At 35.3% G+C, this 27,316-nt stretch overlaps 1 protein-coding gene across 1 annotated transcript in view; it reads right to left on the reverse strand.

Annotated features, from left to right (window-relative positions):
- The window catches only part of LOC133642606 (guanine nucleotide-binding protein G(I)/G(S)/G(O) subunit gamma-7-like), a 112,769-nt gene that overhangs the window by 31,174 nt on the left and 54,279 nt on the right, over window positions 1–27,316 (reverse strand). The gene's annotated exons all lie outside the window — the stretch shown is intronic.

The following is a 27,316-nucleotide window of genomic DNA, read 5'->3' on the forward strand; positions in this document are numbered from 1 at the left end:
GAACTCATCCACCTCTGCATCAGGCTATGAGAAAACACAAAAAAGGTATAAAGTATTTTCATCTAACCTTGGCGTCTGCATAATAACACCAACATGCAGTAAGTGCTGCTAAAAACAACTTTTTTACGCAGTCTCTTAATCGATCGACGAGTGTGCCAAAAATATTGGCACCCCTGCATTTCTGTCAGATAGTGCACCACTTCTCCCAGAAAATTGTCGAAATTACAAATGCTTTGGTAATTACATGTTTATTTATTTTGTTTACCTTGGAACAACACAAAAAAAAAAAAGCCAAATGTGGTATTATTTTACACAAAACTCCAAAAATGGACTGGACAAAATTATTGGCACCTTTTCAAAATTGTAAGAAATAGTTGTCCGGTGGCCATGGATGAAGTGCTGGCTGTCCAGAGTCGGGATCTGGGGTGGACCGCTCGCCTGTGCATCGGTTGGGGACATCTCTGCGCTGCTGACCTGTCTCCGCTCGGGATGGTCTCCCTGCTGGCCCCACTATGGACTGGACTCTCACTATTATGTTAGATCCACTATGGACTGGACTCTCACTATTATGTTAGATCCACTATGGACTGGACTCTCACTATTATGTTAGATCCACTATGGACTGGACTCTCACTATTATGTTAGATCCACTATGGACTGGACTCTCACTATTATGTTAGATCCACTATGGACTGGAGTCTCACTATTATGTTAGATCCACTATGGACTGGACTCTCACTATTATGTTAGGTCCACTATGGACTGGACTCTCACTATTATGTTAGATCCACTATGGACTGGACTCTCACTATTATGTTAGATCCACTATGGACTGGACTCTCACTATTATGTTAGGTCCACTATGGACTGGACTCTCACTATTATGTTAGATCCACTATGGACTGGACTCTCGCTATTATGTTAGATCCACTATGGACTGGACTCTCGCTATTATGTTAGATCCACTATGGACTGGACTCTCACTATTATGTTAGATCCACTATGGACTGGACTCTCACTATTATGTTAGATCCACTATGGACTGGACTTTCACTATTATGTTAGATCCACTATGGACTGGACTTTCACTATTATGTTAGGTCCACTATGGACTGGACTGTCACTATTATGTTAGATCCACTATGGACTGGACTCTCGCTATTATGTTAGATCCACTATGGACTGGACTCTCGCTATTATGTTAGATCCACTATGGACTGGACTCTCGCTATTATGTTAGATCCACTATGGACTGGACTCTCACTATTATGTTAGATCCACTATGGACTGGACTCTCACTATTATGTTAGATCCACTATGGACTGGACTTTCACAATATTATGCTAGACCCACTCGACGTCCATTGCATCCGGTCTCCCCACATCTGCGGTCCTCTCCAAGGTTTCTCATAGTCATTCATATTGTCATCCCACTGGGTTGTGAGTTTTTCCTTGCCCTTATGTGGGCTCTGAACCGAGGATGTCGTTGTGGCTTGTGCAGCCCTTTGAGACACTTGTGATTTAGGGCTATATAAATAAACATTGAGTTGTATTTTAAGCATGTGATGCTCCTTTAATTTTTAATTAAACTCACCTACAGCAAGAACCCGGGGCTGGCAATATAAAAATCGCACTATATTGCTAGTTAAAATGAAGAAAGGTTGACTCAACCTTCGTGTTGTGTGTACCACACGGAGCATGGAGAAAAGAAAGAAGGGCAAAGAACTCTCAGAAGATTTGAGAACCAAGATTGTGGAAAAGCATGGCCATGAATTGATTAAGGTGGACCCCGACTTAAACAAGTTGAAAAACTTATTCGTGTGTTACCATTTAGTGGTCAGTTGTACGGAATATGTACTGTACTGTGCAATCTACTAATCAATCAATCTCAAGGCTACACATCCATCACCAGAGATCTAAACTTTTTATTTTATTTTTTATTATTATATTTTTTTAAAATTACAAATTAAAGGAGCATCACATGCTTAGAATACAACTATTTCTTACAATTTTAAAAAGGTGCCAATAATTTTGTCCAGTCCTTTTTTGGAGTTCTGTGTAAAATAATATCAGATTTGGCTTTTTGTTTTTTTTTTGTGTGTTCCAATGCAAACAAAATAAATAAACATGTGAATACAGAAGCATTTGTGATTTCAACAATTTTCGGGGAGAAATGGTGCATTATTTGACAGAAATGCAGGGGTGACTGTACCTAATAGTGTGACCGGGTGAATCTTCTATATCATGTTTATTAAAGGCCTACTGAAATGATTTTTTTTTATTTAAACGGAAATAGCAGATCCATTCTATGTGTCATACTTGATCATTTCGCGATATTGCCATATTTTTGCTGAAAGGATTTAGTAGAGAAAATCGACGATAAAGTTTGCAACTTTTGCTCGCTGATAAAAAAAAAGCCTTGCTTGTACCGGAAGTAGCGTGACGTCACAGGAGCTAGTATTCCTCACAATTCCCCATTGTTTACAATGGAGCGAGAGAGATTCGGACCGAGAAAGTGATGATTACCCCATTAATTTGAGCGAGGATGAAAGATTCGTAGATGAGGAACGTTACAGTGAAGGACTAGAGAGGCAGTGATGGACGTATCTTTTTTCGCTCTGACGGTAACTTAGGTACAAGCTGGCTCATTGGATTCCACACTTTCTCCTTTTTTTATTGTGGATCACGGATTTGTATTTTAAACCACCTCGGATACTATATCCTCTTGAAAATGAGAGTCGAGAACGCGAAATGGACATTCAGTGCCTTTTATCTCCACGACAATACATCGGCGAAATGCTTTAGCTACGAGCTAACGTGATAGCATCGTGCTTTAACTGCATATAGAAACAAAAAAAATAAACCCCTCACTGGAAGGATAGATAGAAAATCAACAATACTATTAAACCGTGGACATGTAAATACACGGTTAATGCTTTCCAGGCTGGCGAAGGTTAACAATGCTGTGCTAACGACGCCATTGAAGCTAACTTAGCAACCGGACCGCACAGAGCTATGCTAAAAACATTAGCTCTCCACCTACGCCAGCCAGCCCTCATCAACACTCGTGCTCACCTGCGTTCCAGCGATCGGCAGAAGGACGAAGGACTTCACCCGATGCGTTTGGCGGCCCGGAGACGTAGGAAGTCAAGGTGAGGTCGGCGGCTAGCGCGGCTAGCTCGGCTAGCGCGGCTAGCGCGGCTAGCGCGGCTAGCGCGGCTAGCGCGGCTAGCGCTCCAACAAAGTCCTCCTGGTTGTGTTGCTGTAGTCCGCTGCTAATACCCACCTACAACTGTCTTCTTTGCAGCCTTCATTGTTCATTAAACAAATTGCAAAAGATGTCCAGAATACTGTGGAATTATGAAATGAAAAGAGAGCTTTTTGTATAGGATTCTACGGGGTACCATAACTTCCGTTACTCTGACTTCGTCACGCGCATACGTCATCATACCGCGACGTTTCAGCCGGATATTTCCCGGGAAATTTTAAATCTCACTTTATAAGTTAACCCGGCCGTATTGGCATGTGTTGCAATGTTAAGATTTCATCATTGATATATAAACTATCAGACTGCGTGGTCGGTAGTAGTGGCTTTCAGTAGGCCTTTAAGTTTATTTTTGATCGTGTCGGGAAAGAAAATAGCGATGACGACGTTAGGATATATAATTAAACGGTGTACACTTTCAGAAAAATGATGATACTTGTAGAGAGTGTGGGGCGTGGTTTCATTTGCAATCTGGGAACACACCCAGAATCTTACATCTTGCAGACAGGCTTTAAAAAACAGCTTTAAATGTTTTTTTAATTTTTTTTTTAAAACCAAATAGCGATACATATGCAGATGTACAGCAAGTTGGTTTGTAACATCTTTAATGTACAACATGCGTTCTTTAACTTTACACTCTACATGTATTTAAAGCGCAGCTAAATGTTCTCACCTTTCCAGCGTGTAACCTCTTTCACGTCTCCCTCTCTGCTGTTTGTCTTATCAGTGTGTATGTAACGCCCATCCCCCTTGCTTTATGCCGCCACTCAGTCGCAACATCCTGTAATTGACAGCTGACTAATCAAGTGCTGATGTAACAGGAAGCGGCGGCTCCCGACCGACACATCACTACTGCGGACTGGAAATTCTAATGCTAACAAAGCAATGTGCGTTTGAGCGTTTTAACCTTCGAGTCGACCTATTTTAAAAGTACGTTCAAAACGGACACGCTCAAAACATTTTTTATGAGTAAGTCATATTTTTTTTTATTACTTTCAATGCATTAAATTCTTTAACCTATTCATAGATGTAGTTTTTTTTTTAATATATAATTTTTATTTGTTTTTAGTGCTCTTTTTGTGAAAACAAAACATTTTTAGGATGGAAAAAACACGAAAGATGCATAATTTCCCAAAACAAGTTCCAAAGTGAAATACGTGTGACAAGGCAATCGCAGCCTTTAATAGGTCAATAATTTGAAAAACACTGATTTCGATGCCTTAATAATATTTTTTCCAAAAAACGTACACTATCCATCCTGAACCAAAAAACGAACGCACTCAAAAACACATTTAAAAAAGTGTTAAGTCGTATATTAAATTAAATAAAAAACTTTCAGCTGATTGCATTTTTTCAACAGCTTCAGACCTATCCACAGATATAACGTTTTTATATATTTGTAATTTTTTCTTTTTATATTTTTGCTCTTTGTAAAAAAACCAAACAAAAACATTTTATAATGGGAAAAACACAATATATGCAATTTTTTTCAAAAATGAGTCTTAAAGTGGAATATGTGAGAGAAGGCAATCACAGCCTTTAATAGGTAAATAATCATTTAAAAAACACTGATTTTGATGTCTTAATGACAGTTTTTAAAAAAAACTTACACTATCCCTCGTTAACCAAAAAACGGACCCACTCAAAAATGCGTTATAAGTCGAATATTAAATAAAAAATAAAAACATTTTCAGCGGATTACATTTTTTCAACAGCTTCAGATCTGTCCGCACATATAAAGTTTGTATATATTTGTAATGTTATTTTGTTTAATGTCATTGCTCTTTTTGTAAAAAAAATAAGCAAAAACAATTTTTTTTATTATGTGAAAAACACAAAATATGCAATTTTTTTCAAAAATGAGTCTTAAAGTGGAATTATAAAATGAGTCTTAAAGTGGACATTATAAAAAAAAAAAAAAAAAAGTGGAATACTTGGGATGAGGTAATTACAGCCTTTTAATAGGGCAATAATTCATAGCAACACTAATTTTGATGCATTATTATTATGACAGTTGAGACAAGGCAATCACAGCCTTTAATAGGTCAATAATAATTTAAAAAACACTGATTTTGATGTCTTAATAATGACATTTTTTTTCAAAAAACTTGCACTATCCCTCTTTTACCAAAAAACGGACCCATTCAAAAAAGCGTTAAGTCGAATATTAAATTAAAACATTTTTTTTTTTCAGTGGATTACATTTTTTCAACAGCTTCAGACCTATCCACAGATATGAAGTTTGTATATATTTGTAATGGGTTTTTAAAAAATGTTTTTGCTCTTTTTGTAAAAAAAAAAAACTAAGCAAAAACAATTTTTTATTATGGGAAAAACACAAAATTTGCAATTTTTTTCAAAAATGAGTCTTAAAGTGGAATACTTGGGATGAGGTAATTACAGCCTTTAGTAGGGCAATAATTCATAGCAACACTAATTTTGATGCATTATTATTTTGACAGTTGAGACCAGGCAATCACAGCCTTTAATAGGTCAATAATGATTGAAAAAATACTGATTTTGATGTCTTAATAACAGTTTTTTCCAAAAACTTACACTATCCCTCCTTAACCAAAAAACGGACCCACTCAAAAAAGCGTTATAAGTCTAATATTAAATTAAAAATTTTAAAAAAAGTTTTCAGCGGATTACATTTTTTCAACAGCTTCAGACCTATCCACACACATAAAGTTTGTATATATTTGTAATGTTTTTTTTAATTTTTATGTTTTTACTCTTTTTTTGTAAAAAAAAAACTAAGCAAAAACACATTTTTTTTAATTATGGGAAAAACACAAAATTTGCAATTTTTTTTCAAAAATGAGTCTTAAAGTGGAATACTTGGGATGAGGTAATTACAGCCTTTAATAGGGCAATAATTCATAGCAACACTAATTTTGATGCATTATTATTTTGACAGTTGAGACAAGGCAACCACAGCCTTTAATAGGCCAATAATCATTTAAAAAAACCCACAGATTTTGATGTCTTAATAATGACATTTTTTTCCAAAAACTTACACTATCCCTCCTTAACCAAAAAATGGACCCACTCAAAAAAGCGTTATAAGTCGAATATTAAATTAAAAATTAAAAAAAAAGTTTTCAGCGGATTACAGTTTTTCAACAGCTTCAGACCCATCCACACATATAAAGTTTGTATATATTTGTAATGTTTTAAAAAAATATATTTTGTGGCTCTTTTTGTAAAAAAAAAAAAACTAAGCAAAAACAAAAAAAAAATGTATTATGGGAAAAACAAAATATGCAATTAAAAAAAAAAAGTTTTAAAGTGGAATACTTGGGATGAGGTAATTACAGCCTTTAATAGGGCAATAATTCATAGCAGAACTAATTTTGATGCATTATTATTTTGACAGTTGAGACAAGGCAATCACAGCCTTTAATATGTCAATAATCATTAAAAAAACCCCCACAGATTTTGATGTCTTAGTAATGACATTTTTTTCCAAAAACTTACACTATCCCTCCTTAACCAAAAAACGGACCCACTCAAAAAAGCGTTATAAGTCGAATATTAAATAAAAAATGTCAAAAATTTCAGCGGATGACATTTTTTCAACAGCTTCAGACCTATCCACACATATAAAGTTTGTAATGTGGTTTTTTTTGTAATGTTTTTGCTCTTTTTGTAAAAAAAAACTAGGCAAAAACAAAAAAAATGTATTATGGAAAAACAAAAAATATGCAATTTTTTTTTTCAAAAATGAGTCTTAAAGTGGAATACTTGGGATGAGGCAATTACTGCCTTTAATAGGGCAATAATTCATAGCAACAGTAATTTTGATGCATTATTATGTTGACAGTTTTTTCCCCCCCAAAACTCACAGTATCCCTCCTAAGTGTATATATAGTAAATGAATATCTCCTATTTGGAATAACTTCACAAAAAGTGTCATGATGCCATTTTAATGTTAAACTTGTTCTAAACTATGTGGCCAAACGTCAGCCTTCTAACTTTTTAAATTTAACCGATTTGTTGAAGATTCAATAAAAAAGGCAGAATGTTTTATTTTTTGTTCAAACGTCACTCAAGGGTTAATATGTGCAGAAACTCAATAAAAAAAAGCAACATGTGCATATTTAGTTTTTATTGAACATGCTACATTGAAGGGCATCACCTGTTTACACATACACCATTTAACAAGTCTGAAAAGGACTAGGAAGAAGCAGAGTTTATTCAGTTCTTCCCCTTTTTTCAGCAGTGACAATTTGTTCACTTCCTTAATTCAACATGTACCAGATTAACATTTACATGTTTTAATTTATTTTTAGTTGTAAAAGAAACCGCTAAAAGTCTAGTGGTAAAGTCAATACGGTTTTAGATAGCTTAAACAATATAAAAAAATAAATAAAAATGAATAAGATGCGTAAGAAATGTATTAATAAAAGCTTAAATAAACTGCGGGGAATAAGATACAATTCCCCTTTTTTCAGCAGTGACAAATAATTTGTTCACTTCCTTAATTCAACATGTACCAGATTAACATTTACATGTTTTAATTTTTTTTTAGTTGTAAAAGAAACAGCTAAAAGTCTAGTGGTAAAGTCAATACAGTTTTAGATAGCTTAAACAATATAAAAAAAATAATAAAAATGAATAAGATGCATAAGAAATGTATTAATAAAAGCTTAAATAAACTGCAGGGAATAAGATACAAAACATTTGTTGAATAATTAAAAAAATTGAGAAAAAATACGTACACTGCAAAAAGTCAAGTGTTCAAAAACATGAAAAAAAATTACAAAAATGAGGGGTATTTTATTTGAACTAAGCAAAATTATCTGCCAATAGAACAAGAAAATTCGGCTTGTCAAGACTTTCCAAAACAAGTAAAATGAGCTAACCTCAATGAACCCAAAAATACCTTATAATAAGTATATTCTCACTAATAACAAGTGCACTTTTCTTGGTAGAGAAAAAAAAGACCGTTTTGCTCAATATGTTATATTCTTAAATGAAGTAAATGCTAGTGCCATTATCTTGACATAATGATATGCGCTTGGCATCATGATTTTTTTTTTTCATGCTTGAAGTAATTTATTATTACTTTAAAAAAGTAGTTTCATACTTGTGAGTGTTGATGACACAGCTTTGCATCAGTTGATATTCTAGTGTCAAGCATGTTTTACTCAATATAGGTCATCAAATCTCAGCAACATGCTGTAATATCTTACTGAGATCATTTAGGACCAAAACACTTAAAACAAGTAAAACACTGTAACATAAAATCTGCTTAGTGAAAAGAATTATCTTATCAGACAGAAAATAAGCAAAAAATCACCCTTATTTGAGATATTTCATCTTACTTAGATTTCAGTTTTTGCAGTGTACTAAGTGTATGGACACACACTTTATTTGAGCCGGATACAGTTGGGGGGGGATCTGATAGTAATCCGTAATCAGTTGTGAACGTGAGCCATATTCATGCTATGATAATGTGTGACGTCTGCAGACTATGTTCACACTGCCTCCTCCCTCTTATCTGTGGGATGTGCGCTGCTATCAAAAAGGCAATTGTCTTGCTGTTTACCTGTTAGGTTACCATGGGAACCAACACATTGCCCATTGGCAGGTAGGCCAGTGTATGAGAGGGAGGTTTTTTTTTCTCCCCCCCCTGTCTTTTACATGCAGTCTATCTCCTGCTGAGAAACAGGAAGCCTTCTGACTGACACAGCTGGGGTTTTGTGACCTGGATGACGGCAAGGACAAACATCCACTGATTGGTTTTGACACCGGTTGTCCTCACGTCTCTTTGTAAAATAACAGCTTTTAAGTCCTAATCAATTGCTATACTGTGGTTATATTACAGGCAGTAAATATGACAGCATACCAACTTTCCTCTAACGAGGGTTGCAGTTTGATGTTCCATACGGAGTCATGTGTCTGATGATCAATGTGATGCGGCTTGGTCGTTGCCATGGCAACCCCGGGTCACTACATTTGGGAACTTTGCTTTAAGTCCTTTTTTGTGTTTTTATTGTTTTATTATCAGCAGTGTGAACCTTAAAATATGAATAGTAATTATATTTCTAAAACAAATCCCAAAACCAGTGAAGTTGGCACGTTGTGTAAATGGTAAATAAAAACAGAATACAATGATTTGCAAATCCTTTTCAACTTATATTCAATTGAATAGACTGCAAAGACAAGATATTTAATGTTCACACTGAGAAACTTAATTTTTTTGTGCAAATAATCATTAACTTAGAATTTAATGGCAGCAACACATTGCAAAAAAGTTGTCACAGGGGCATTTTTACCACTGTGTTACATGGCCTTTCCTTTTAACACCAGTCCGTTGACATTTGGGAACTGAGGAGACCAATTTTTGAAGCTTTTCAGGTGGAATTCTTTCCCATTCTTGCTTGATGTACAGCTTAAGTTGTTCAACAGTCCGGGGGTCTCCGTTGTGGTATTGTTAGGCTTCATAATGCGCCACACATTTTCAATGGGAGACAGATCTGGACTACAGGCAGGCCAGTCTAGTACCCGCACTCTTTTACTATGAAGCCACAGTGTTTTAACACCTGGCTTGGCATTGTCTTGCTGAAATAAGCAGGGGCGTCCATGATAACGTTGCTTGGATGGCAACATATGTTGCTCCAAAACCTGTATGTACCTTTCAGCATTAATGGTGCCTTCACGGATGTGTGAGTACCCATGCCTTGCGCACTAATACACCCCCATACCATCAAAGATGCTGGCTTTTCAACTTTGCGCTTCTAACTTATTTTCCTATTTGTTCCGGAGGACACAACGTCGACCCTTTCCAAAAACATTTTTTGAAATGCGGACTCGTCAGACCACAGAACACTTTTCCACTTTGCATCAGTCCATCTTAGATGAGCTCGGGCCCAGCGAAGCCGCCAGCGTTTCTGGGTGTTGTTGATAAATGGCTTTGACTTTGCATAGTAGAGTTTTAACTTGCACTTACAGATGTAGCGACAAACTGTAGTTACTGACAGTGGTTTTCTGAAGTGTTCCTGAGCCCATGTGGTGATATCCTTTACACACTGATGTCGCTTTTTGATGCAGTTTCACCTGAGGGATGGAAGGTCCGTAATATCATGGCTTACGTGCAGTGATTTCTACAGATTCTCTGAACTTTTTGATGATATTATGGACCGTAGATGGTGAAAACCCTAAATTCCTTGCAATAGCTGGTTGAGAAATGTTGTTCTTAAACTGTTGGACAATTTGCTCACGCATTTGTTGACAAAGTGGTGACCCTCGCCCCATCCTTGTTTGTGAATGACTGAGCATTTCACGGAAGCTGCTTTTATACCCAATCATGGCACCCACCTGTTCCCAATTAGCCTGTTCACCTGTGGGATGTTCCAAATAAGTGTTTGATGAGCGTTCCTCAACTTTCTCAGTCTTTTTTGCCACTTTTTTGAAACATGTTGCAGGCATCGGATTCCAAATGAGCTTATATTTGCAAAAAATAACCAAGTTTTCCAGTTCGAACGTTAAATATCTTGTCCTTGCGGTCTATTCAATTGAAAATAGTTTGAAAAGGATTTGCAAATCATTGTATTCTGTTTTTATTTACCATTTACACAACGTGCTAACTTCACTGGTTTTTGGGGTTTGTAGTTTCACATTCTCTGTGCTTCCTAAAGTAAGGAATGAGCATCATCGAGCTGCATGACTTTGTGCGTTTGTGTGTGTTCCCAAACTAAATACGCAACATTTTATTTGCGTATGATGACCAGCAAATATTTTTGTGGAAGGCTGTAATTTAGAAAAAGCACACTACTGACACCAACGTTCTCAAAAGTGGGATTTATTTTATTTTGAAAACACACAAATCCATTGAAACAATGAGTACAAGTAATACAATTTGAACTTATTGGTAATTTTATAGCAGGAAAACACATTTTATGTCACACAAAAACAAGAAAATTAGTGTTACTAAAATAGGGCTGAACTTGAATGTGTCAAAATGTCAGTCAAATCGTGTTAATAAGAATCCAGCATGCATGCGAAAGTGTGTGCGCACTAAAGTAAGACCAAGCCCCTGTTCCTGCTGAACTGAGCCAGCCGACGTCACACACTGATTATCAGCACAGCAGGCACAGGAGACCGGCCCAGCAGGGTGTCTGTACTCACCTACATTCACCTTCCTGGGAATTGGTATATTCTCTGCCCATGCACAGAAGTTCCACTCCTTTATTTTATTTTTTTAAGAAGACAGTCAACATGTCGACCAAAGCTCTTTTGTGCAGATAATTAGCAGACGCTGTTACCAGGGAAGTAGGCGCAGCACATCACCCAGACATTGTCAAAACACCACCGTGAGTCATCCGTCCAAACACACGTAACACTCCCAACAAAGTCAGACGATGTGCCGCAGTGAACAAATAGGCGCCATTTCACAGAAGACACACAGAAGTTCAGCACTAAAGACAACATGCAAACACCTCAGCAGTAACACAAACACCACACTGCAAAAAGTCAGTGTTCAAAAACGTGAAAAAAAAATACAAAAATGAGGGGTATTTTACTTGAACTAAGCAAAATTATCTGCCAATAGAACAAGAAAATGTGGCTTGTCAAGACTTTCCAAAACAAGTAAAATTAGCTAACCTCAATGAATCCAAAAATAGCTTAAAATAAGTATATTCTCACTAATAACAAGTGCACTTTTCTTGGTAGAAAATAAAAAGACCTTCCTGCTCAATATGTTGCAAAATATTCTTAAATGAAGTAAATGCTAGTGCAATTATCTTGACATAATGATATGCGCTCGGCATTACATTTTTTGAAACCAGCAAACTTATACTAAAAACTGGTTTATTGTTCTTAATGGAAAGGCAACAAGGCAACCGCTTGTTACTCTCGGGGTCTCCTAGCCGCTCAGGCAAATCACATGGTCTAAAAATGCATTTTTCCATCGATAACATGACATCATCGCGCCAAGTGCGTGCTCATTCAGTCAATTAGTGCGCATATATACAGCCCGGCCCCCGGCCCAAATCTTTTTAATTGTAATTTTGAGGAATTTATCTAAATGTGCATGTTAAATGTTTAAATATTAACTGTCAGTTTACTGTACCGTGCCAACTGTACTACTATATGAGTACGTGTTTTCTCTTGTTTCATTGAAAATAAAACATCAAAGTCCATTTGGCTGTCATCTGTTTTAATTATGGGACAGAATTGTGTCAAAATCATGATTTTTTTTTTCATGCTTGAAATAAGAAATTATTACTTTAAAAAAGTAGTTTTATACTCGTGAGTGTTGATGACACAGCTTTGCAACAGTTGATATTCTAGTTTCAAGCATGTTTTACTCAATATAGGTCATCAAATCTCAGCAACAAGCTGTAATATCTTACTGAGATCATTTAGGACCAAAACACTTAAAACAAGTAAAACACTCTAACATCAAATCTGCTTAGTGAGAAGAATGATCTTATCAGACAGAAAATAAGCAAATATCACACTTATTTGAGATATTTCATCTTACTTAGATTTCAGTTTTTGCGGTGAATATTTTCCTGTCATTGTGAAGGCGTTAAAATATTAACAATAACTACAACATATATTTTTGATGATGTTTCAGTTTTTAAAAACATGACAAAATAATAACAATCGTTCAAAAACACAAATACCGTATTTTCCCCATCATTTTATAGGCGTTATAGGGAAACTGCACTTTTCTTTTTTTTTTTTTTTGCAATTGTTCCTATTGTTCACAATCATGAGAGACAAGAACACATTTTTTTTTTTTGTATAGGATTTTAAAGATGATTAAAAAAAAACGCGTGGAAGATGCGACTAATGGGCTTCACTGTTGTAGCCTTCAACTTCGAAACACTCCATTAACGTTTTATATACACACTACAAGTCTATATATCATGTAGTAACATACATGTTCATAACAATATGTAATATGTACAATATTTACCATATTTTGTCTTCAGTGCATTGATTTCCGTTTCCATAGCTCCGACTTCTGGCAACAACTGTGTGTTCCTACTTCCGGAAACAAACGTAAATGTGTTTTCTTATCATGGCAGACTTCGTAATAAACAATGACTACGTTTGGACAAATGAGGATTCACAACCTTATCTTTTTGAAGCTGAGTATACGGAGGATGAACCACTGCTTCTAGAAGCCAGCAGGGAGGAAGGGGGAGACGTTGGAGCAGACGGAAGCCGAGAGAGTGATGTCGACTTGACTCGAAGCTGTAAATGTGGAACATGAAGCCAAGCTATTTCGACATAAATGGAGTGCTTACCCAAATAAACCGGGAAAAAAACGTCCCTGGCCAGCTGGACCAATCGAACAACTGTCCATTGAGTGAGTCATCATTATATCTATCATGATACACGCTGTGTACCAAAAACAAAAACATGAAATGTGGGCTAATACTTTACAGACACTGTATTATGAGTGTTGATGTTTTTCAGTCAGTGCAGATTGGTGTTCTATCGCATTGTGTTGTGCATTACAAACTCAAATGTGTTTCGTGCTGACGTTGAAGCTAATTTATCTCTTTCTGTAGTTCGCTTTTACGGCCCGTAGCATGCCGATGTGTTACTACGCTACAAAAAGACCTCCTCAGTGTTCGCTCTTACATTAACTATGTCAATACAACTTGGTTTTTATACAGGTTATGTAATGTAAACTAAATATTGTTGACGGTTTTAGAACACTTTTTTAAAGGGATTTAGAGGTAGAATTGATTGCTCCTATTAATTGCATTGCTAGCCACCAAGAACGAGCCGATTTTTATATGTTAGAATTAGGGATGTCCGATAATGGCTTTTTGCCGATATCCGATATTCCGATATTGTCCAACTCTTTAATTACCGATACCGATATCAACCGATACCGATATCAACCGATATATGCAGTCGTGGAATTAACACATTATTATGCCTAATTTGGACAACCATGTATGGTGAAGATAAGGTACTTTTTAAAAATAATAATAAAATAAGATAACTAAATTAAAAACATTTTCTTGAATAAAAAAGAAAGTAAAACAATATAAAAACAGTTACATAGAAACTAGTAATTAATGAAAATGAGTAAAATTAACTGTTAAAGGTTAGTACTATTAGTGGACCAGCAGCACGCACAATCATGTGTGCTTACGGACTGTATCCCTTGCAGACTGTATTGATATATATTGATATATAATGTAGGAACCAGAATATTGATAACAGAAAGAAATGGGGGGAGGGAGGTTTTTTGGGTTGGTGCACTAATTGTAAGTGTATCTTGTGTTTTTATGTTGATTTAATAAATTAAAAAAAAAAAAAACCCGATACAGATAATAAAAAAACCGATACCGATAATTTCCGATATTACATTTTAACGCATTTATCGGCCGATGGCAGGCCGATATTATCGGACATCCCTAGTTAGAATACAAAAGAAAAAAACCCTTTTGTCTTCTTGTCTCATATAATGATTGTGAAATTCCAAAAAAGTGCAGGCCCCCTTTAAGATATATTAAAAGAACATTTATGATGAAAGTTCAGTTTTTAAAAAAAAAACATGACAAAATAGTAACAAACACTCTACACTAAAAAAGAATAATGCAAAGATATTAGAGCCACATGGGGAAAAATTCAAATAAGAATAATTTGAGGGGGGAAAAAAAGTCATATTTTTATATATTTGCGGTGACTTTGTTTAAAATGCAACTTCATTCCCATTACAACTTATAAAATGATTGCAATATTTTGTTCTATTTCTTAAAAAAAAAGAAAATATCACTTTATTACCTACAAGTATTCCCTAAAAAGATAACACAAAAACAGAAACGTATTACATGACATTTATTATATTATATACAATGTTGACTTTTTTTTCATTCATTTTTTTGTGAACTGCGAAAATGATTCTCTGCATTTGACCCATGACCCTTGATCACCCCCTGGGAGGTGAGGGGAGCAGTAGGCAGCAGCGGTGGCCGCGCCCGGAAATTTTTTTTGGTGATATAACCCCCAATTCCAACCTTTTGATGGTGAGTGCCAAGCAGGGAGGTATCCCCTCACCTCCCAGGGGGTGATCAAGGGTGATGGGTCAAATGCAGAGAATAATTTTGCAGTTCACAAATAAATGAATGAAAAAAGTCAATTGTATATAATATAATAAATGTAATATAATACGTTTCTGTTTTTGTGTTGTGATCTTTTTAGGAAATAAAGTGATATTTTATTTTTTTTACGAAATAAGTCAAAATATTGCAATCATTTTATAAGTACTAATTTTACAGGAATAAAGTTGCATTTTAAACAAAGTCACCGCAAATATATAAAAATATAACTTTTTTTCCCCTCAAATTATTCTTATTTGATTTTTTTCCCCATGTGTGACAATCATTGGTACTTTAACTTTAACCTTAACTATTATCCATGAAAGGGGTTTATTCCGTACAACTTTCATTCAAAAATATATATATTTTTTGAGTGTTTGAATTAGCATATAAAAACATTAACGGACATTTTTTATTAAATAAAAATGGGTTTTATTCCTGTAATATTAAAACATTTAAAAAATTTTTTTTTAAAATACAATATTATATTTATTAGATTATGACTTTTTTTTTTTTTACGAACGTTTGCTGGTTCATTCTATAATATTTTTTTTTCTTCCTAAAAGTGTGTATGAATGAATTTCCGTATTTTTCGGAGTATAAGTCGCTCCAGAGTATAAGTCGCACCGGCCGAAAATGCATAATAAAGAAGGAAAAAAACATGTATAAGTCGCATTTTCTGTAGAAATGTATTTGATAAAAGCCAACACCAAGAATAGACATTTGAAAGGCGATTTAAAATAAATAAAGAATAGTGAACAACAGGCTGAATAAGTGTACGTTATATGAGGCATAAATAACCAACTGAGAACGTGCCTGGTATGTTAACGTAACATATTATGGTAAGAGTCATTCAAATAACTATAACATATAGAACATGCTATACGTTTACCAAACAATCTGTCACTCCTAATCGGTAAATCCCATGAAATCTTATACGTCTAGTCTCTTACGTGAATGAGCTGAATAATATTATTTGATATTTTACGCTAATGTGTTAATAATTTCACACATAAGTCGCTCCTGAGTATAAGTCGCACCCCCGGCCAAACTATGAAAAAAACTGCGACATATAGTCTGAAAAATACGGTATCCCTCCACCTCCCAGGGGGTGATCAAGGGTGATGGGTCAAATGCAGAGAATAATTTCGCCCCACCTGGTGTGTGTGTGACAATCATTGGTACTTTAACTTAACAATTATCCATGAAAGGGGTTTATTCCGTACAACTTTAATAAAAAAAATATATATATTTTTTGAGTTTTTGAATTAGCATATGAAAACATTAACGGACATTTTTTATCAAATAAAAAATGGGTTTTATTCCTGTAATATTACAGCATTTAAAAAAATAAATAAATAAAATACAATTTATTAGATTATTACTTTTTTTTTTTTTTTTTTACGAACGTTGGCTGGTCATGCTATAATATATATTTTTTCTTCCTAAAAGTATGTACCGTATTTTTCGGACTATAAGTCGCAGTTTTTTTCATAATTTGGCCGGGGGTGCGACTTACACTCAGGAGCGACTTATGTGTGAAATTATTAACACATTAGCGTAAAATATCAAATAATATTATTGATCTCATTCACGTAAGAGACTAGACGTATAAGATTTCATGGGATTTAGCGATTAGGAGTGACAGATTGTTTGGTAAACGTATAGCATGTTCTATATGTTATAGTTATTTGAATGACTCTTACCATAATATGTTACGTTAACATACCAGGCACGTTCTCAGTTGGTTATTTATGCCTCATATAACGTACACTTATTCAGCCTGTTGTTCACTATTCTTTATTTATTTTAAATTGCCTTTCAAATGTCTATTCTTGGTGTTGGCTTTTATCAAATAAATGTCCCCAAAAAATGCGACTTATGTTTTTTTCCTTCTTTATTATGCATTTTCGGCCGGTGCGACTTATACTCCGGAGCGACTTACACTAGCGTTCAAAAGTTTGGGGTCACATTAAAATGTCCTTATTTTTCAATGAAGATAACTTTAAACTAGTCTTAACTTTAAAGAAATACACTCTATACATTGCTAATGTGGTAAATGACTATTCTAGCTGCAAATGTCTGGTTTTTGGTGCAATATCTACATAGGTGTATAGAGGCCCATTTCCAGAAACTATCACTCCAGTGTTCTAATGGTACAATGTGTTTGCTCATTGGCTCAGAAGGCTAATTGATGATTAGAAAACCCTTGTGCAATCATGTTCACACATCTGAAAACAGTTTAGCTCGTTACAGAAGCTACAAAACTGACCTTCCTTTGAGCAGATTGAGTTTCTGGAGCATCACATTTGTGGGGTCAATTAAACGCTCAAAATGGCCAGAAAAAGACAACTTTCATCTGAAACGCGACAGTCTATTCTTGTTCTTAGAAATGAAGGCTATTCCACAAAATTGTTTGGGTGACCCCAAACTTTTGAACGGTAGTGTATACTCCGAAAAATACGGTATGAATGAATTTGTCTGCTTATATTTAGCCAGTAAAAAAAATCAACAAAAGTCCCAATGGAACAGTCTGGTGAGTTTTTATTTTTTATTTATTTTTTATTATTATTTCTTCGGTCAATAGTCAACAAAATAAACAAACAGTTTTACATAAACAAACAGTTGTACATTCATAAATTGAAAATGTTGCAGACCGAAAGGGTTTAGGCTGAAGTTGAACACTTATTGCGCCTAACCTTATAAATAGTTTCATTTTTAATGTCATTTTGGAGTTACAATTGGACCATTTGGACACCTTTCAGTTTGCTGCACTGAACACGTTCTATTTTGGCATCATTTTAGACCAGGGGTGTCCAAAGTGCGGCCCGCGGGCCATTTGCGGCCCGCAGCTAATTGTTTACCGGCCCGCCACACATTCTGGAAATACTATTGTAAAAATAAAAAACAACATTACAAAAAGTGGAATGAGATGAAATCTAACGAGAAAAAGTTGCAACGTTGACACAAAAGCTGCCATGCAGGCTGTTTTTTTTTTCTTTTGTCTTTCTTTCTTTATTTTTTTTTGCCATTGCTCCAAAAAAAAAAATAATGACAAAAAAATCCATGTTCTAATGAATTATTTTCAAGGCTCCAATTACTTCAAATATTTCACTTTCAAATGTTTTATGTGGTAAATAATGCATATATTGTGTAGTTGCCATATAAAAACATCAACGTTTTTTTTGACAAAAGCGCATAATAGTTCAAACGTAAAATCGACAGATATATCTGAAGTTGAGCTCGTAACTTAAGTGTTGAAAGGTAAAAAAAACTAATAAAAATGTATCACTTTGAGTGGGGCACCTTTTGGATCCTAAATATATTTAGTGGTATTTTATTTATCTTTTCACTGTGATTACTCAAAAATATTAAAGAATGAAAATCAATGGTGTCCTGCATTATTGATCTTTTAGGGCTCTAATTACTAAAAACTGCATATTTCAGTTTTACTATAAAAAAACAAAGTTGTTTTTGACAGAAAAGCCATAAAACCTTTTTTATTTTTTATTACTTTATATCAACTTGAAGTTGATATAGAGATTTACTGTACGGTAAGCATTAAATAATAACAAAAAAATAATAATTTGACTTATTTTTAACATTTTAATGACTGAGACCCTTTATGGTCCCCGGGACTCCTAAAGGTAAAATAAATAAAAAATCCATATATTTTGTTATGGTTTGAAAATGAAAAATATCAAAATGGCCCCTGCATGCTTTAATTTTTCCGTGTGCGGCCCTCGGTGGAAAAAGTTTGGACACCCCTGTTTTAGACGGTTGGCTCACTCTAAGTTGGGAGCAGCACGGGAGGCGCCTAACTCTGACCTTGACCTCTTCCTCCTGCAGGCCGCATCCCCGTGGCGGCAGAACTTAACCACTGTGAACATGACGGACTTTCACTGTTCACATGTGGGCTAAGTCCTGTCTCCGCGCGGCCGCATTAGACGAGGGTGTGTTCGCCCGCCGGTATTCAAATGAGTGAGCTGTGTTCCTCATGTCAGCCATTGGAAATCCCTGGCAATGTGATTTAGTCTTTAGAGTTCAGAAATCACTCTGTCAGGAATTCCCCTGGCCAACAGAGATGTGCTACAATAATAGTCACCTTTTTTATCAGGAGGTGGCCACGGCACTGCTCCCGCATCCTCGTGTTGGTCGCCGACTCCCAGACTTCCCTTGGCCTCTTGTAAAAATAGCTTTTCGATGACAGAATGGAGAATTTGGTTAAAAGGAAGTGGCACTCCCTCTAATGTGTGCCTTCATCTTGGCCTCAACACACCAGAGACCTTATTAGCTTTTTAGCATTAGGGGATGTTTAAAAAAGGAAAGAAAAAGAAGCTTTCACATCCACATTGTGCTGCTCCGCGTTCACTAAGAGGCAGCGAGTACAAAGTATGAGTCAGCGGGACACTTTTGGGGAAACTCCAGAATCTATAATAAGTCGGATCCTGCAGAGTGGAGCACCAGACTATTGGACCAATGTCCTACCACTCTGGAAATAGGCTCCTTAAATAGTTGTATACTCTTGATGTAATGTCCTTTTTTAAAGATGACTTTACAGGAAAATTGATTAATAAATAGTGTTTTTTTTTTTTTTTGATTGATTGAAACTTTTATTAGTAGATTGCACAGTACATTACATATTCTGTACAATTGACCACTGAATGGTAACACCCGAATAAGTTTTTCAACTCGTTTAAGTCGGGGTCCACGTTAATCAGTTCATGCACAGCAGAAACTGAAATCTAAGTAACATTAAATATCTCAAATAAGGGTGATATTTGCTTATTTTCTGTCTGATAAGATAATTCTTCTCACTAAGCAGATTGTATGTTACAGTGTTTTACTTGTTTTAAGGGTTTTGGTCCTAAATGATCTCAGTAAGATATTACAGCTTGTTGCTGAGATTTGATGACCTACAGTACCGTTCAAAAGTTTGGGGTCACCCAAACAATTTTGTGGAATAGCCTTCATTTCTAAGAACAAGAATAGACTGTCGAGTTTCAGATGAAAGTTCTCTTTTTCTGGCCATTTTGAGCGTTTAATTGACCCCACAAATGTGATGTTCCAGAAACTCAATCTGCTCAAAGGAAGGTCAGTTTTGTAGCTTCTGTAACGAGCTAAACTGTTTTCAGATGTGTGAACATGATTGCACAAGGGTTTTCTAATCATCAATTAGCCTTCTGAGCCAATGAGCAAACACATTGTACCATTAGAACACTGGAGTGATAGTTGCTGGAAATGGGCCTCTATACACCTATGTAGATATTGCACCAAAAACCAGACATTTGCAGCTAGAATAGTCATTTACCACATTAGCAATGTATAGAGTGTATTTCTTTAAAGTTAAGACTAGTTTAAAGTTATCTTCATTGAAAAGTACAGTGCTTTTCCTTAAAAAATAAGGACATTTCAATGTGACCCCAAACTTTTGAACGGTACTGTATATTGAGTAAAACATGCTTGAAACTAGAATATCAACTGTTGCAAAGCTGTGTCATCAACACTCACAAGTTTAAAACTACTTTTTTTAAAGTAATAATTTCTTATTTCAAGCATGAAAACAAAAATCATGACTTTGACACAATTGTGTCTCACATTAAAACAGATGACAGCCAAATGGACTTTGCTGTTTTATTTTCAATGAAACAATAGAAAATACGTACTCATATAGTGGTACAGTTGTTATTAGTGAGAATATACTTATTTTAAAGTATTTTTGGGTTCATTGAGGTTAGATGATTTTACTTGTTTTTGGAAAGTCTTCACAAGCCAAATTTTCTTGTTCTATTGGCAGATAATTTTGCTTAGTTCAAGTAAAATACCTCTGATTTTTGTATTTTTTATTTTTGTTTTTGAACACTGACTTTTTGCAGTGTGGTCTAGGTCTGTGTATATACACCGTCAAAAAGACCTGTCAAATCTAAGATAAAAAGACTAGTGCATAGACAGGGGTCCCCAAACTACAGTCCGTCCCGGGAAATGTCAAGTTTTTTTATTTTTAAATTTGTCCAAGCGCTTCTATGTTAGCTACTTCTTTGTTTATAATGTATATTTTCTGCTGGATCTACTCTCTATTTTATGCTGCAGCTGTTACATATACTGTAATATTGTACATCAGGGGTGTCCAACTCATTTTAGCTCAGTGGCCGGACTATTAAAATCATGGCATTAAAACCTCTTAAGGCCCAAGCTGTTTGTTTATATGCTTTTTTTTATTTCTCTTTGCAGATTTGGGCTTATTGGACCCTAATTAGAATAAAAACTAAGAATCATCTTTTGATATGATGTACTTAGTCCGTACGTACACAAACGTGTACTTCATGTTTAGTGACATGCTAATTCTTATTTTTACACTTTTTTCCAAATTCCATTGTATGTTATACTCTTCTAAAACCACCAGATGGCAGTATAAGTGCCCATATAAGCGGCCATAAGACCCCCATTCGGTAGTGTACACAATTTTGGAAATACGAGCTAAAAGGTGCTGTCCACGCATGTGGCCACTAAGGCCTTTTAAAACTAAAAAAATGAAGATAACTTCAGATTGTTTTCTTTGTCTTACTTTAACCAAAAATAGAACAAGCACATTGTGAAATTGTGACAATAAAAGTATAAAAGAAAATACCCGGCGGCGGTAAAGTTTAGATCAGGGGTTCCCAAACTACGGCCCGCCAGCGTTCAAAATCCGGCTCGTGGAAAGTCTCAGGTTTTTTTAATTTAAATTTGTCCTTTTCTAATGTATTTTCTACCGCTTGTTAAATCATATTGTCTAAAAATGCCGCAATGTCAGGCGTATATATATATATATATATATATATATATATATATATATATATATATATATATATATATATATATATATATATATATATATATATTTATATTATATACACAGCCCGGCTCCCAAATGTGGCCCCCGAGTCAAAAAGTTCGGGGACCCTTGGCATATACCGATAAATCTTGATAAGACATCATACATTTAAGATTTGTATATCTAGAAATTAGCAGGACTTTTAAGCCAGAAATTCGTATTTTATTCTGAAAACAAATTCAACTTGCAACTCTTAAATGAATCATCCTTGAGACGTTGCAGTCTTTAAACAAGACTTTGTATGGGGGGAAACAAAATACCTTATTTGAATAGTTATTTTCTCAATTTTAATACTTTTAAAATAGAATAAAAATATATCATTATTCGTGCTAAAATTAAAATTAGTGAATCGGCCAATTAGTAAATAGCTCTTAAAACTCAGAACATTTCTAGAAATAGGGCAGCTGTGGCTACAAAATGTAGCTTACCACCACCAGGTGTGAATGTGGGGTGAATGAATGATGGGTTCTCGCTTCTCGGTGAGCGCTTTGAGTATCTTATAGAAAAGCGCTATATAAATCTAATCCATTATTATTATTATTAATATTATTATTAAATAACATTTGTGGCAAATAATTTGCAGTGTACATAACAACAAGAGCTAGACAAAGTAAGGTAAAAAACTCATATTTTTAAGTTACACTGACATTTTTTCAATGATTGCAATTGTTACTTTTTAAATAAAAAAATCCCCCGTAAGAATTCATGTGGAATTAATTAGAGATGTCCGATAATATCGGTCTGCCGATATTATCGGCCGATAAATGCGTTAAAATGTAATATCGGAAATTATTGGTATTGGTTTTTTTATTATCAGTATCGTTTAAAAAATTTTTTTTTTTTTTTTTAATTAAATCCACATAAAAAACACAAGATACATTTACAATTAGTGCACCAACCCAAAAAACCTCCCTCCCCCATTTACACTCATTCACACAAAAGGGTTGTTTCTTTCTGTTATTAATATTCTGGTTCCTATATTATATATCAATATATATCAATACAGTCTGCAAGGGATACAGTCCGTAAGCACACATGATTGTGCGTGCTGCTGGTCCACTAATAATACTAACCTTTAACAGTTAATTTTACAAATTTTCATTAATTACTAGTTTCTATGTAACTGTTTTTATATTGTTTGACTTTCTTTTTTATTCAAGAAAATGTTTTTAATGTATTTATCTTATTTTATTTGATTCATTTTTTAAAAAAGTACCTTATCTTCACCATACCTGGTTGTCCAAATTAGGCATAATAATGTGTTAATTCCACGACTGTATATATCGGTTGATATCGGTATCGGTTGATATCGGTATCGGTAATTAAAGAGTTGGACAATATCGGCATATCGGATATCGGCAAAAAGCCATTATCGGACATCCCTAGAATTAATCTATTTCAGTCAAACAGCAGGCGAAGTTTCCTAGTAAAAAAATGTTGTGTTAAAATGATTGGTAAAGATATGTAGATTATTGGTCATTTTTACGCTAGTCATTAGCTTCCTGCTATTAACGTTCTGGTCCTATTGTATTTTCAATGTCGTGTATATTTCATGAAGTATATTGCGTTTCATGCACCAGACTCTTTGCTGTGTTCCAGTAAATGACATATGCAGGTTTAAGGTTATCATCACACGTTTCCTTCTTCCTGTCATCACAAAAAAAAATCACTTCATGTATTTTTGTACGTTTTTGCAGTCAGTATGTATTTAATTCCTTAAAAAAAAAAGATGGTCATTTGAGGTCCCCGGCGCCCATCAAAGACACCATCATCAAGCTGTCCTCCCTCAAACGTCTTATTTTCGTTGCCTTTTCATCTTTTCCATCGCCTTTCCTCCCTGCAAACCCGCAGCTGGTCCTGCCTATGGGCTCATTACTTCCTTCCCGTCTCCTGTCATGACGCACTCTGTCCAACACCTCAACTCCCAGTCCTTGCTGTGTGATGCCTCACCTTTTTTTTTTTTTTGGCCTGTCTTGTTTTTAGTCTGTGTGGAGCCTACACAACACTTCGCTTCTCTTTACCGTGGTTTTGACGTCATTGTAAGCTTCAGCTCGAATCATCATCGGGGCGACTTGTTGCGCCCTGACGCATAAAGGAGGCCGGATGCGGGACGATGGGGATTAAGGGCGGAAGAAAAATCCTATTTTAGTCAATTGTAAAATGAATGTGCACATTCATTTGCCGACTCTTCTTGTCCTTTCTCTGTTTTGTGGCCAGCAGGGCCCTCTCTGCTTTACATTGCCAACTAAACGTGTGCAAAAAGGGGGCTAAATAGTAACCACACTGCAAAAAATTAAATCTAAGTAAGATTAAATATCTCAAATAAGGGTTATATTTGCTTATTTTCTGTCTGATAAGATAATTCTTCTCACTAAGCAGATTTTGTTAGTGTTTTACTTGTTTTAAGGGTTTTGGCCCTAAATGATCTCAGTAAGATATTACAGCTTGTTGCTGAGATTCGATGACCTATATTGAGTAAAACATGCTTGAAACTAGAATATCAACTGTTGCAAAGCTGTGTCATCAACACTCACAAGTATAAAACTACTTTTTTAAAGTAATAATTTCTTATTTCAAGCATGAAAAAAAAAACATTTAACATGTGACATTTCAAACCATTTTGAACAGAAATAGTTCATGCACATTCAGATAAATTCTTTAAAATTACAATTAAAAAAAATTTGGCCGGGTGTCGGGCTGTATATATGCGCACTTGGAGCGATGATGTCATGTTATCAATGGAAAAATTAATTTTTAGACCATATGATTTGCCTGAGCGGCTCGTAGACCCCGAGAGTAACAAGCGGTTGCCTTGTTGCCTTTCCATTAAGAACAATAAATTAGTTTTTTGTGTAAGTTTGCTGGTTTCAAGAAATGTAATGCAGAGCGCATATCATTATGTCAAGATAATGGCACTAGCGTTTACTTCATTTAAGAATAATTTTCAACATATTGAGCAAAAAGGTCTAATTTTTTTTTCTACCAAGAAAAGTACACTTATTAGTGAGAATATACTTATTTTAAGGTATTTTTGGGTTCATTGAGGTTAGCTAATTTTACTTGTTTTGGAAAGTCTTGACAAGCCAAATTTTCTTGTTCTATTGGCAGATAATTGTGCTTAGTTCAAATAAAATACCCCTCATTTTTGTAATTTTCTTGTTTTTGAACACTGACTTTTTGCAGTGCATGACCGGCAATCTTGTCACTCCACTGGCCACAGAACTGTTGATGTAGCCAGAAGAAAACAAATCAGAGAAAATCTGTTGATCTACATTTAAGATCTAAAAAAATATTTTGTATTATGTTATTAGATGTTTTTTTTTTTTTTTTTTTTTCTTTATACAAAGTGTGACGATAACCACAGAACTTTGACGCATGAGCAATGCAGTTGGGAATTCAACGCACAAACGAGTGTTATTAAGCGTAAATAGCATGTAATTGGAAGCACCATGCTAATGCTGATTGCCGAAAATGAGAAAAATAATCGCCATGTACAGTTTGGGGCAAAAGTTTGGACATGCCTTTGTTATTTTCATGACTATTTACATTGTAGATTGTCACTGAAGGCATCAAAACTGAATGAACACATGTGGAGTTATGTAATTAACAAAAAAAAAGGTGATATAACTGAAAACATGTTTTATATTCTAGTTTCTTCAATATAGCCACCCTTTGCTTTGATTACTGCTTTGCACACTCTTGGTATTCTCTGGATGCGCTTCAAGATATAGTCACCTGAGCTTCAAGAATTTTTTTTAAAAAAAAAAAATTTTTTTTGTGTTCATTCATAGTTTTGATGCCTTCAGTAGTCACACGAGCTTCAAGCACACCTTGAAGCTCCGGTGATTACCTCTCGAAGCTCATCCAGAGAATGCCAAGAGTGTGCAAAACAGTAATCAGAGCTATTTTGAAGAAACTAGAATATAAAACATGTTTAAATATCACAGTCCATAACTGAAAACATGTTTTATATTCTAGTTTCTTCAAAACAGCCACCCTTTGCTCTGATTACTTTTCTGTACACTACCTTGAAGCTCAGGTGACTACCTCTTGAAGCTCGTCCAGAGAATGCCAAGAGTGTGCAAAGCAGTAATCAGAGCTAAGGGTGGCTGTATTGAAGAAACTAGGATATAAAACATGTTTTCAGTTAAACATGTTTTATATTCTAGTTTCTTCAAAATAGCCACCCTTTGCTCTGATCACTTTTCCGTACACTCTTGGCATTCTCCGGCTGAGCTTCAAGAGGGAGTCACCTGAGCTTCAAGCACACCTTGAAGCTCAGGTGACTCCCTCTTGAAGCTCGTCCAGAGAATGCCAAGAGTGTGCAAAGCAGTAATCAGAGCTAAGGGTGGCTGTATTGAAGAAACTAGAAAATAAAACATGTTTTCAGTTATTTCACCTTATTTTTTTTGACACCTTCAGTAGTCACACGAGCTTCAAGCACACCTTGAAGCTCCGGTGACTACCTCTCTAAGCTCATCCAGAGAATGCCAAGAGTGTGCAAAACAGTAATCAGAGCTATTTTGAAGAAACTGGAATATAAAACATGTTTTCAGTTATTTCACCCTTTTTTTGTGTTAAGTACATAACTCCACATGTGCTCATTCATAGGTTTGATGCCTTCAGTGACAATCTACATGAAAATCAAGAAAATGCCTTGAAGGTATGTCCAAACTTTTGGCCTGTACTGTATCTTTTTTCTGTTTTACAACCAACAGTGTTAAATGCGGCACATACCGACCAACAAAGCAACCGCAAAGCTTAAGTTGTGTTGTTTATGTTGCCTGGCAACAGATAAAAGGTGCATTATTTACACCACAAGGTGAGAGTATCACCTTCCTGTTCCCTCTTTACGGGTCTGTCCTACATTTACATTATACACTGGTTAACTTCTTTTTACGCTTGTAGGATAGTGAATGTTGGCGGGGTTCCATTGTAAGCAAAAAAAACCAAACATAAGCGCACACCTTGAAGGTAGCAGAGTTGTTGATACGGGCGCACGCGACGCATAGCCGAGTGTAGACGTGGCCGCCGGCTGTTTCCACCGCCCGTCTCTCTCTCTCTCTCTCTCTCTCTCTCTCTCTCCTCGGGCTCT

This window comes from Entelurus aequoreus, linkage group LG25, assembly GCF_033978785.1.
Source record: "Entelurus aequoreus isolate RoL-2023_Sb linkage group LG25, RoL_Eaeq_v1.1, whole genome shotgun sequence".
NCBI classification, from domain to species: Eukaryota; Metazoa; Chordata; class Actinopteri; order Syngnathiformes; family Syngnathidae; genus Entelurus; species Entelurus aequoreus.